The sequence below is a fragment of the Pinus tabuliformis genome, chromosome 7 (genome assembly GCF_031772625.1).
Source record: "Pinus tabuliformis cultivar Carrire ecotype Pingquan chromosome 7, CPIR1, whole genome shotgun sequence".
Lineage (NCBI taxonomy): Eukaryota > Viridiplantae > Streptophyta > Pinopsida > Pinales > Pinaceae > Pinus > Pinus tabuliformis.
The window spans coordinates 540,351,910-540,364,430 of NC_142293.1; positions in this window are offsets into that span (position 1 = coordinate 540,351,910).

A 12,521-nucleotide genomic window follows, 5' to 3' on the forward strand; every position below is an offset into this window, starting at 1 on the left:
AACTTCGAATTGAAAGAACACATTTTATTATAAAACTTCTCAGATCTTGTTATAGATGAAAAACTTCATTGTGTAAATCAGTCATTAATAGGTTGAAAAAGTGAAGTAAAAAGTTTTTGAAGCTTAGAGTATTAAATAAACTTATTTGTCATTGGTAGAGCCATTGCTGCCAGCAGGCATCCATAGCCTCAACAGGGTTACCATTTAACCAAAAATGAACCAGTATCCCATCCATTTCATAATAGCATTCTTAGAGGTAATGAATCTCTTTTCATTTTTCTTTTATTATAAAAAAAAAATTATTTTTTTTAACTTTTTACTTAAAATCCATTATCCTAGTTTGGTGGCGAGATGATAATAATGCCATTCACAAGTTATAATAAAATTGAACAAGTCGGCTCGTAATGAGACCTCTTGTCTTATAGTCTTTTAACTATAATCCATCATTTTGGTTTGGCTGCCAATAGCGATAATGCCAATGTCATTAGTTTCCAATGATTGTGATAAGTAGGCTCGTGATGAGACCTCTTAACTTTTAAGTTTTTCATATTTTTTAATTACACTCTAAAAAAATTAAAATTAATGGATGGGGAGGTTTCATTTACTCCTTAAGAGTTTTGGATGACCATTTAAGTAAAATATGCTAAAGTGTTAGAATATTTTCTACTTTGTAAAAGTAACTTTTCAAAATCTTTTTACAGACAAAAAGATTTTTTAAGGGTTGCAAGCCAAAAGATTTCACAATTAAATGGTTATTACATTTCAAAGTTTTGAAATAGATACAATACTAGATTTCAATTTATAGTTTTGCCTTTTAATTTCTTTCTTGAGTAAGTTAACAACTTAATAATGAAGAGAACTTCCAATTTAAACTTCAAAAGTGTACTACTTAACATTATTTAGAACTAAAAACATTTTTTGTAATTATGTTTATTTACATATTTTACAAGAGAACAAATTTTCTTTTTAAGAAAATATTTCTTGAGAATAAGTCCATTAATGGGAAGAGTTTTTGTCTTCCCTTGTAAATCTTGCAAGATAAAAGTTGATGGACATATCTTCTCAAAAATATGAAAGGGACCATGCCAGAGTTTTTTAAATTTAGTATGTTTTCCTTTATCCTCATGCACTTTATCCCGTTTCAAAACCAAGTCTCCAATTTCAAAAATTTTATTTTTGACTGAATTTATATCAAATGAAGTTTTGACCAACTGTTGATGGTGAGCATGGATTTGTTTGGCTTTATTCCTTTCTTCTTCCAACTTAAGGATTTGAGACATCCTTAATTGTAGGGCAAAAGATGGTTTTTCTTCAATGAATTGTACTAGGGCCAATGAGGGAAGAGCTAGGTTAGGTGGTAAGATAGCTTCTTTCCCATATGCTAGATGAAAAGGATAAGTTCCTATAGAGCCTTATGAGTTATATCAGCCCGTAAAGAAAATATTAAAGCCTTATGCCAATTCTTTTGATTTTGGTCAATGGTTCATTTGATAATTCTTATAAGATTTTTATTAGTGGATTCTGCTAAGCCATTTCCCTGAGGGTAGTAATTTGTAGAATACTTGAGCTTGAATCCTCTTTTTAGAGCAAATTCAGTCATTTCATTTCCAGAAAAGTAACAAGCATTGTCAGAAATAAGAGCATGAGGAATACCAAACCTGGTAATAATAAATTGATCATTGAATTCAATAATGCTCTCAGAATTAGCTAGCTTCAGAGGTATTGCCTCTACCCATTTCGTAAAGTAATCTGTTGTAGTCAAAATGCATTTATGTTGTTTGGAAGAATGAGGAACGATCTCACCTATTATGTCCAGTCCCCATTGCTCAAAAGGAATCTCAATGTTAGCTGGTTGCAAAGGCATGGATGGTTTCTATTGTCTTCCTATAGTAGTTTGACAAATTTTGCATTTTCTCACATACATGTGAGTGTCTTTGAACAAAGTTGGCCAGTAATATCCAGCATGTAGGATCTTATGAGAATTTGTATCTCCACTTTAGTGTCCACCAGCTGGACCATAATGAAGTTCCCGTAAAAAAAATTATGTTCATATTTCTCCGAACATCTTAACAAAATAGAATCGTAATTATTTCTAAACAAAACATCATTGCTGAGATGATATTTATTAACTTTCAACCTCAAGTCTTTCTTTCTTTTAAAATCAAGCTTAGATGGAGCATAACCATTTTCAAATAAAATATTAAGTCGGTATATTGAGATTCGATATCAACAGGAAATACCTTTTTGATTTGAACATTATTACTTGTATCTTCATCAATTGATGCATCATTCATTCCTGTAATCAATCTGCAAAAACCTTGACCTTTCACAATTTTAGTAGGTTTTATTTCTAGGTCATATTCTTGTAAGGCAGTAACCTAGTTAGCCCTTTTCTCTCCTAATTCTTTTTGAATAATTGCCTAGCCGTTGAAAAAGGGACAATGACTTTAGTATGAGCTTTCAAGAAAAAAGGTCTGAAATACTTGATTTATTTGTAAACTACAAAGGCTTTCTTTTCTACTCCAGAATAATTTAATTCAGCTCCTTGAAAAATTGAACTGAAGAAATAAATAGGAGCTTCAATTTTCTATTCATTTGGTTGTGTTAATATTGTCTCATATGATAATTCAGAGGCAAAAGTATATAAAATGAATTGATCAGAAAAATTAGGAGTTGATAGAGAGGGAGTGTCAATAACAACTTTTTTGATTGCTTTAAATGACTCTCTTTCATTGTCTCCCCATTTGAAAAGTGATTTTTTCTTGATCATGGTTTGTAATGGTAGAACAATTTGAGAAAATTCAAGGACAAATCTCTTGAAAAAATTAATTTGGCCAAGAAAAGATTGCATTGATTTTTTGGTATGTGGCAAAGGAATTTCATAGATTGCCTTAATTATTTATGGATAAATACAAATTCCTTCTTTGGATATAATAAATCCAAGGAGTTTTCCTTCACTCAGAGAAAAAATGACTTCTTGGGGTTTAGAGAAATTCCATAAGTTTTGCATCTTTTAAAGATTTGTTTTAAAACCTTCAAATGATTACTTCTCTTCTTGGAATATATGGTAATATCATCTAGATATACCATAACACTTTTATTACTTCTCTTCTTGGAATATATGGTAATATCATCTAGATATACCATAACAATTTTATTGATTAAACCCCTAAAAGCGATGTCCATTACTCTTTGGAATGTAGCTCCATCGTTCATCAATCCGAAAGGAATTTCTTCATATGCGTATGTTCCCCATTTTGTTCTGAATGTGGTCTTTAATATATCCTCTGGATGAACAAGTATTTGATTATAACCTGAGAATCCATCTAGAAAGACATTAGTTCAGAACCAACAACTGATTGTAGGACTTGTTCCATTGGTGGGAGGGGAAATTATATGTTTCACATGCCTTATTTAAATTCCTAAAATCAATACAGATGTGAATATCACCATTGTTTTTCCTAACTAGTACAAGATTAGAAACCCATTTGGAATGTCATACTGGAAAGATAATTTTGGCTTTTAAAAGCTTATTCAACTCACTCTTGATTTTACTTTTCAAATTCAGATGAATATTTTTAAGTTTTTGTTGAATGGGTTTCAAATTAAGTATCATTGGAATAACGTGTTGGATGATAGAAGTATCATAGGTTTTGAGATCTTCATAATTCTAAGAAATTTTTTTTTTATATTTTTTAACAGATGAATAAATGCATTGCTTTCTTCGGATGATAGTCCAAGACCTAAGTTAATATTTTGATGTTTAATATCAGATCCAAGGTTAACCAGTTCAAATCTCAAAGTTGAACTTTGAAGTTTGCAGTTGGTGACCTTTTTAAAGTTGTCTTTTAAATCATAAATATCCTTAAGTTTAACTACAGGCTTTGGCAAAGCATTTTGTTCATTTGATTTATTCAATTGTCTATCATGCTCATCTTCATCAATTACTTGGTCAAAATAAGATTCTTTAGATGTAAAAAAATCTAGGATATCTTCACAATCATTAAATACTCGCCAATTGGTGATATTATCAGGAATGGAAGGGTGAAAAATCAATTCTATAGAAAACCTATCTGGACTAAAATCTTCAGTTAGGATCAGTTTGGATGCAACATTGGCCAAAATATTAGCACTAGCATTCTGTAGTCTGGGTATTGGAGAAATATTAAATGCAACGAAATGTGAAGTAAGATTTTGAATCAAGGACTGATAATGTCTTGGATGATTAGAAACACAATGAATAATCTTTCTAACTTGTTTTATAACAATCTCTGAATCACCAAAAACTTGAAGGTACTCAACATCAAGACTTATAACTTTATGCAATTATTGTACTAATACTTCATATTCTGTTATGTTATTAGTACATTCAAACTCTAATCTACATGCCAGTATAGTTTTTTCACCATTGGGGCTTATCAATATGCATCTAGCCCCTGCACCATCGTTAGATTTAGAACCATCAAAATAAAGTGTCCAAAATAAAGAATCATGCTTAATTACAGGTGTATCTACAACATTTATACATTTAGTAAAATTTGTTCGTGAATAATTTTCTAATTGAGATGAAACATAATTTGCTAAGAGAGGGGATTTCTAAGCTGCAAAACTTCCAAAGAAAGATTCAAACGAATAATTTTCAAGTATGTTTTTTGTGAAAACTACAAGCTCATTTTCTTCACCCAGATCAGTAACTGAGTATTTCATATGATTTTCTCTATCCACCCGAATCTGATTTGGTTTCCCAATGTAAGGAATCCATATGTGTGACCAATATGTGGCGAAATAACCATGCAATTTCTCAGACCAATCTTTGCTTAAAATAAGGCTATAAAATTCAGGAATATCAATAATTTGACATACCTTTGAATTTTAAGATAACCTTTTTAAAACAGAGTTTAATTCTCCTAACACTTAAACCTTTGTTCTATCTAATTGAACAATCTGGACGGCAAAATTTCAAGTGTTATGTTCAACTTGAGACAAACTAAATATGGCATAATATTTGAGGATGTACCTGAGTCTATCAAATGATTGTGAACATTTTTATCAAATATTTCAATGGTTAAAATAAAAGGAGGAGTATGAGAATACTATTTGTCTCCAATTAGAATTGCATCGGAAGCATCGATTTCATCTGGGGAGTCACTTGGGGGCTTTCCTTTTCCAAGTGAGGCTCTTGTAGTGGGTAAAGGAGATGTAGGAACAATATTTAATTATTAAAGCAATATTTTTTTTTGTTTCTTTAGCTTGCTCACCTTATACATGAAAATGTTAGCCTTGACTTTCTTCATATCTTCCACAATGTTATATTCTATATCTTTATCAGAAACAACAAGAGTTTTGGATGAAGAGGGAGAATTTGAAGAAGATGGAATATATTTAGAAGATTGAGGAGGAGCTTTTTTTATTGTGCCTTTATCTTTATTGACAGGAGTAGTTAACCTCTGTTTTTTATTTGATGGCAATGAATCAATAGATATTTTACTCCTAGTTTCTACTGGTAGGGCTTCTCCTTCTTCTTTTCTGATGTAGTAAGAATAAAATCACATAATCCATGTGCTTCAACAAGTTTTTCTTCTTGTGATTCTTCTGCAGATAGGGATGATTCTTCATCTTCATCTTGATCTAAAATAACATCGGATATAATAGTGGGTGGTTGAGATGATGAAGCTTGAGATTTTTTGAAAGTTCTAAAAGGTCTTTTTGGAGATTCTAATACATGTTTCTTAATCTCAACCATTTTGTTTGACATCATTTTGAGGACTTCCTGTAATCCTTCTAAATAAAAAGGGTCCTTAGAAGGGTTCTTTTTTTGTTTCTTCCTTGAAAGTTACTTTCTTTGACTTCCTTTATTCAATACTAGTTTTCTTCTCTAAAGCTAAAATTTTCTTTTCGACAGATAAAGCTTCTTTCATGTTGTCACTTAAAGTAATTTTACTAGCTTTATCTACAAATATCACAATATTAGAGGGAAGCATGGAGATATACCATTCTATGTGTACATATTCATCAGGTTGTGAAGTATCTGGAATCTTATTAAGCAAATTATTAAACCTAGAATTAAAATATTTGATTCTTTCATTTTGATTTGTTTTGAGATTGGATAGATCATTAATTAATGTAGTTGTTGTATGATCATCACCAAACTTGGTCATAAATTTCTCTTGAAAGGTATTCCAATTAGTGATTAAACCTGTTGGTAAAGAAAAGTACCATGATCCTGTTGATCCTACAAAAGTACAGGGAAAAAGTCTACATACACAATCTTCTTCTGAAACTCCATTAAGGTTAATGGCCAACATTTAATTATGCAAATGCTCTTTAGCTAGAATCCCTTCATCAGGATTGAACTTGGGTAACCATATTTCTAGATGTTTAGGTAAATAATGAAGGGATGCAGGCATGTTGACTGCACTTGGGTTAGTCCAAGGTTTGTTACCCATTCTGGGAACTTGAGTAGAAGAAGTTGTAGAAATGGAAGAGGTTGAGGTTGACTATGGGGAAGAAGAATAATCCCCATCATCGTGTTGGTTAAACTAGCACTAATTCATTGAAAATGAGATATATGAGTGGAAGGAATGATCAGATGAGAGGAAGTTGATGATGAGGAATGAAATAAAGGTGTTTGTGGTGGAGAAGAAGATAAAATCTCACTAGTAGATGATTGTGATTCAGATTTTTTAGTCTTTCTTCAATGAGAAGTTAAGGGAAATTCAAACAGAGTAACCCCGAGTTTCTCACTCTAGGATCGAGTCAGAATACCAAAAGTTTGAAAAGATGATGATACACTACCTTCAGATAACTTAGATTATTGTGGCCTTTCTTCTGAAATATAAATTCCTTCTAATTTATGAATTAAGGTCTGAAATTCAGGTAACTCCTGAGAACGAGGTTGATCAGATGACTTAGGGTGTGTGCTAGGAGATCTTATAGTTGTTTTTACAACTTTTGGTCTAGGAGTAGGAGATTTTGAATGTGATATAGAAGTTGGGGGAGATTTTGAGGGAGAATGACTCTTTTGATGACCTTTTGATTTAGGATTAAACCTTGTTGTAATTCATAGTCTGTGGCCCTCCTTCTAGCACCAAAAATGTTGAAGGCTGGAAAATATTTGCCTCAACATCGAGGAATACCACCCGCCCAGGAACTTAAGGCAGCTTTGTTTCCGTTGGATTTGGTGGTTTCGACTGGGAATATTGGGACCAATTTCTCATGAAATAAATATAAATGAGTGATGAAAATAGAATGAGAATAATGGAGTAATTTAAAGCTAAAGATGACATTAACAAATAAACTTATTTTATGTATTTCCCAGGATAATATTTCTTTGCATGTGATGCATAAAAATATTTCATAATGCATGCAACAATATAGATCATTAAACACTTTTATGAAAAGAAAACAAGTGAGATGAACAAAAATAATTAAATGGTTAATTAATTTAGTTGATTAAAACTAATCACATATAAGATCTCGTTATTTCATATATTATCACAATTAACACAATCTTACACATCAATAGTGACAATGTCTGACTGTTTGCAAAGCATGCATATAATGAAACAACTTATAACAAATTTACTATCTATCTTAATGAAACATAGTAGCAATATAAAGATAATAGCACCCTAATATACATCAAAACTCTTCTCATTGAAAAGATAGCTTCTCGTTCAGCTCTTATATTAGATAACTTTGGAATAAACAATAGTGCAATTTCAAAATTTGTCTATCAAAAATTCAGAACCCCTTTCTAAAGACATGAGAGGGGTTTAAATAATCTATTAATATTATAAAAACAATAAAATAAAAATAAAGGTCTTCAAAATAATTCAAACAAACTGATCTAAGATAAAGAAAATATAAAGATAGCATTTTGTTGTAACAAGAAATTCACGACTATGTTGCAGGTTGATTCTCCATTCGTCCTCTGAGTCCACATATGTTCGTCATTGGCTTTAGTTGGGGAGGATGAATCGGTTGCATGCACATCTACCCCGTAAATACTGCATGGCTGAGTGCTGGTAAGAAGTTGAGTTGTTGCATTAGAAAGACACCTCAGCACAAGCCATTGACCATATGGCTTTACCAAGAAATGTTAATAACTTTCAAGGTTTACTTTTGATAAACTTTTGATTTCTTCAACCATTTTCTTTGATGTTTCCATCCATGACTTCTTCAGGGAATTGACATCAGGTAAAGTGACCTTTGGCCATTCATGTATTAGATTGGGTTGTAGTAGGCTATCGTTGATATATTCAGTGAAATTAGAAATAAGATTTATGGCTCTAATGTTAGTCATTTATGCTTGCTTCATCTTTATGTCCCAGTCACCGAAAACAATATCCTTTTGATATTCTTCAATGCAAGGAAGATCAATTGATATTCCTTCAACACTATCCTTCCAATCTATATGCTCAGAGATATTATCATCAATTTCTTCATAGAATTTCCTCAGATCAAACAACTGGTTAACCAAGGAATCACTAGTCTTACATAAATCGTGAATTAAACTTAATTTATGACAAAAGACAACATGTTGCTTAGAAGGGAGAGTATCCAGTTCTCCTGATTCTTTTCGAACTTCATTAATTTCTAGATTTTCTTTCAACTGGTTAATGTTTTGTTGTAGATGTTGCACCTGTGCATATTTATCTTTGATTTCAAATTCATATTGTAGTTTCAAATCATTGAAACTTTTCTGTAATTCGGGAAGCCTTGCTTTCCATTGATGTTCTACTGTTAGCCTTTCATTCTGGAGACTTTGTTCTAATTTAACAATCCTTTGGTCCTTTTCCCTCATAAGCAGTTAAACCTCTGCTGCTAATCCATATTCGCGCTGGCATAAGCTCCTACAAACTGTGAGAGTTTTCTTAATTCATCATCAGGGGCTGATTGGGCTCATTTCCAGAGAACTTGAAAAGGAGTCTTGTTTGAAACTAATGTTGTTTGAAACTAATGCATGTGCATGTTTCAGCTTTCTTTTATTTCTTTTCCTACTCATAACTACTTTATGCTTTGAACTTTAAACATGTATAAAGGAGGGATTTATTCAATTTTTAGAACTATCTCCACTATAGGAAATGTTGGGATAATTTCCATATCCTTAGCAACAATAGTCTTCTCAGGAGCCTCAACAGTGAACGAGGTTATCCCTTCAATTTCTGGAATCATCATTATTTCTTTGTTGACTGTAGTGTTTACATCCTGAGTTTCTTCAGTCGATAAGACACGATTAAATTCTTCCCAAACTTCATCCAACTTATTTTCTTCTTAAGATTTTGTTGTTTGCTTGATAACTGAAGTAGCTATCTCTGAGACTTGAGAAATAATTGGATTCCTTGATGAGGAGGTTGATGTATTTGGAACTTCAGGATTTTTTCAAGAATGTCTCAACAAGTATTTTGGAAAATGGGTTATTCTTTGACTATGATATTGATTTAATTCAATCAATTCTTCAGGAGTTAGTTGATCTATTGCTGACTTTTCAACCATGGAATATTTTGTAACCATCTCAAACAGATCATCAAATTTATCAGGCTCACTTGCAAATTGCCTAATTCTAGCATGTGATGTAACATCTTTTGTGACCCCATTGGGATTGTACTGTTTGTTTGGTATGGTCAGGAAATTTAAAGCTTTAATTTGATAAATTTCAAAAAGAGCATGTTTGAAATTTTCCAATGTATATATACCACAAGAAATAGGAAAAGAAGGCCAAATGGTTTTCTTGGCACCCTTAAGTACTTTAGTCAAACCATTCCTAGCTGTTTGGTATGTAATTTCTCTGGCCAATAATTTATTAGGAACAAAAAGAGGCAAAACATGAGGACTGGAAAGACTGCCAAAAACTCGAATATAAGTAAAGGAATCCCCCCCAAACCAACTTCCTAATGACATTAAGTCATTATTAGCTTTTGTAGAGAGATTGGGCACTTTATTGCTTAAAACTTCTTGGTGAATAGAGAGGACGATTTCATGACAAATTTTATAAAAATGAGAATGATACTTGGATTCCCACAAGATATCATGGTAAATATGAATGGGGTAGTGTATTGAACTATCCATTTCCATCATATGGATGGAAAATCATATGAAAAAAAAATATCATACATGACATAGGCACTCATAAAGAAAGGGGGAGGAGTTCTATCATTGATATTGCGCTTATGTCTATAGTTGTGAATTTGAGTAGTTAAATTATTAGGCAATATATTTTCCCAATCCATAATATAACCATCAGAAGCAACCTCTATTAATGACACCCATTCTTTTGAGAACTTCTGTGTATTAGGATAACCGTATAAATGACACATTATAGCAGTCACATGAGAGAAAGGCCCAACAATAGAAGCTAATGAATACATACCCTTGTCCTCACGCTTGTGCTTGTTCGGGTCCCTTCTCCATTCTCTGATAAGCTCTGTTGGGCTTTGATTCTCATTCATAAACTTTTCAACAAATTGAGTATCATTCCTTTTCTGCGGTAGCGGCAAGTGATACATTTTCCTCAAATCCTTGACCTTGAATGGTCTGATGATTGTCTTCTTAGGAGTCACAAAATCTCTATCTGTAATATCCAAATGGTCGATGAACCATCTCAACATATCTTTGTAGGGAAATATTTTGGGACGAGCGATAATTCTATGTATAAAGGAATCAGCCAAATCACTCCATCTGAGAGCCAGTATCCGAAGTTGTAGCATCTACAGTGTCACTTTCTTTCTCAATTACCCTTGGGTTTTCATATTCGAATAGTTTGTATATGACCTCCCAAGAGGATGACCCTACATTTGGCAAGCATGCAGTATCCATGAACAAAGGTGACATCTCGACAACTTCCTCAGGAGGTGAAACTATCTTGGTTGAATTACAGGCTTCTTCTTTGCTTTGATAATTCTTGACATCTCCTTTAATTGTCATTTGTCGAGATTTACCTATTTAGAATAAAACAAGGATGAGTGACAAGAACTCGAAAATGCAAATAGTTGTTAGGTCCCTATAATACTAGTGATTCCCCCAATACCATTTTCATTGTATCCCTTATTGTTATTATCGTGCTCCTATTGTCCCCATATTGTTATTAGTGTGCCCCATAGAAACCCACTATTGTTATTATTATGCCCTTATGTTATTAATGTTATGTCAGCTTGATTATATTATGACCCCTTAGACTCCTATATATAGAAGGGATGTTTAGTCATTTGTATCATCCAAGAATTTATCATTTTTGTAATGTAAAGGAGGTTGCCCCCTCAAATATGTTGAATTCTAAGGCGTTGATCTATCTTTTCTATCTTTTTGTGAGCTGGTTTCCTAACATTTGGTATCAGAGCTTTGGATTCTAGGGTTTCGCTGCTCCAAATAGGTCTCCATGGCATTGTCACTATAATTTATTTTTTTCTGCGATGTTTTAGAAGCTAAAAAAAACCCATTTGAGCCGAAATCATTCGGCACTTCGAATCCAAATTTCAGAGCTTTTATCTCTATATTTTCGGAGATATGATCTAAGTAAGTTAGGATTTTTGCATACTCCCGAATTACAATACAAACAAGTGACCAGGGGAAAATCGTCATAACTTTTGTTTTGAGAATCAGATTGAAATTTTGTCAGATGTTTCAGGAGGAGGATGGCCTGTAGTTTTCTATATATCAGTTTCATGTACTAAGGTCGAAACAGTGACACGTGGCACTTCGTACAAGTTCGCTCTACTGAACTAGTCTATAATCAGGTCATTGTGCGAGACTTGGCATAACTCTTCCTTGGAGAATCCAATCTTGATTAGACTTATGTGGTTAGAAAGAGGACTCAAAGGGCTACTGCATGACGTAATTTCAGATATTCGAGATCTACGGTTACAGAGATACAATACATTCAATATCGAGCTTTTACAAAGTGAAAAAAAGGTTTGTAGTTTTTTTAAATTTTGCATAAGATTGGTTTGAAAAATTAGTTTGAAGGAATTCAAAGGGAAAAGTGAAGAATTATTAGCATTAATTGATGCCCCAAAAAAAGAAAATGGAAACACCTAGTAAGAAACCTGAAATCTCTAGCATGACTTGTGAAAAAGAGGAAGAAATGCAACATGATATATCAAAATTACAAGACCAAGTACAACAAATTTCACTCTCAAAAAAGGTAACTGAAGCTAAGATGGATGGCATGGAAGCTAAGATGAATGGCATGGACGCTAAGATGGAAGAATTGAAGATAAATTTGAATAAGTTTCTATAAGAAATGGTTACTAATGGTGAAAGGGTGGTAAAGGAAACTCATGATGAGAACAAAAGAAATGTTAATCATGATTTCATAGGCTCTAATGTTGGATTGAAGACCCACCATGTTCCAAAAATCGATACGAGGAAGTTTGATGGGAAGGATCCTGGAACATGGATACTACAGATGGAGAAATTTTTCGATCTCCATAATGTGAAAACCACACGAAAGATACGTATTGCAACTTTATATTTGGAACCAAATCAATTTGTATTGTATCAATGGATTTTCTCTCGTAAAC